Source organism: Echinococcus granulosus (assembly GCF_000524195.1).
Source record: "Echinococcus granulosus chromosome Unknown EG_S00200, whole genome shotgun sequence".
NCBI classification, from domain to species: Eukaryota; Metazoa; Platyhelminthes; class Cestoda; order Cyclophyllidea; family Taeniidae; genus Echinococcus; species Echinococcus granulosus.
The window spans coordinates 70,054-71,358 of record NW_020170580.1 but is presented as its reverse complement, the minus strand read 5'-3'; positions in this window follow the sequence as shown (position 1 = coordinate 71,358).

Here is a 1,305-nt window from a genome sequence, read left to right as displayed (position 1 = left end):
AATTCATCTATATTTCTTCATATAAATTGCTGAGATCCCATTGAACGATTAGTCTGTTATCGGATGAAAAGCGAATTCCAACAGAGATATTCAAGAACTGCCATTTAAGCCACACATTCGACCATGAGTAGGACTGCTGATGTGCCTGATGAGCACCTACATCACAGAACATCAACTTGATAAAATTAATATTGTAGTAATATTCTATTCGCTAAATATACTGTGGACGCCTTTTTGAAGACAGTTTGTTCTATGAACAGGATTAGCGCGGCTCATTATAAATGCCATAGTAAGTGAGATCTGTTGTACGCATTATAAAACCGCTTCATCGGTTTGCAGGCATTAAGAGGATAAGGGAGTTCGGTTGAGGAAACATAAGCACACATAAGGATGAGAAAATGCGTTTGATTAATTTTCAGTATTTACGATAGAGGGTGAGAAAAATTCACGCGATTCCTTAAGCAAAGGCTGGGCTGTCTAAGAGGAGGTATCAAACGCTAAAAAGTTTGCATTTCCCTTGCATTGATTTTAATACAATTGTGCTGCGACTTGATACAAATGATCAAAGAAATGTCGTTGCCAAATGTACTGACACACCTTAGAAGACAATATGCAATGCCATTTATTTGATGTTAATAGTGCCAATTCTTTGATTGAATTGAATCTTTAAATAGCCTGGCAAATTTGCTCCGGCAGGATTCGTTAAAAGTGACGGATTGATTTTAAAATTATGAACTTGACCAAAAGCCATGTTGATAATTATAACGCTTTGGAAGGAGTTAAACTACATTCAGGTCGGAAATTCATCACTTTAGTGTGGGTATGGTTAAGTTTAAAGGTCAACATGATGACCACTTAAAATAAGCAGCAGTCCATGGTGGAAAAGTCAATGACGTTGCTCCGTGACCCTTCGACCCCAAGTATTTTTTTTCATGATGCATTTTAAACCAAAATCAATGCCAGGTAGTTGGTATGGTGAAATAAAAGATGAAGCAGTTGAGGTCAAAAGTTGCCTTAAAAGTAGCAAAGGCTTCTCGCCTTGTCATTCGAGTTTCGATTCCAGTGACATTTTATTTATTAATGTAGTAGAAGGGAAGAGAATGGAACTGAATGAAGCCCTGCAGATCAGAACAGCATGGAAAAGGACAATTAAGCAATAAATAGGAATCATTTGATGTCGCGTTGATGGCGAAAACTTAAGGTTTTTACTTATTTAATTGTCTTCTTAAGTCTGTTAACCATTAAATAATTACAAATGTTTGAATCAAATGCAGAAGTTGATTTCGCAACCCTAGCGTGAATTAA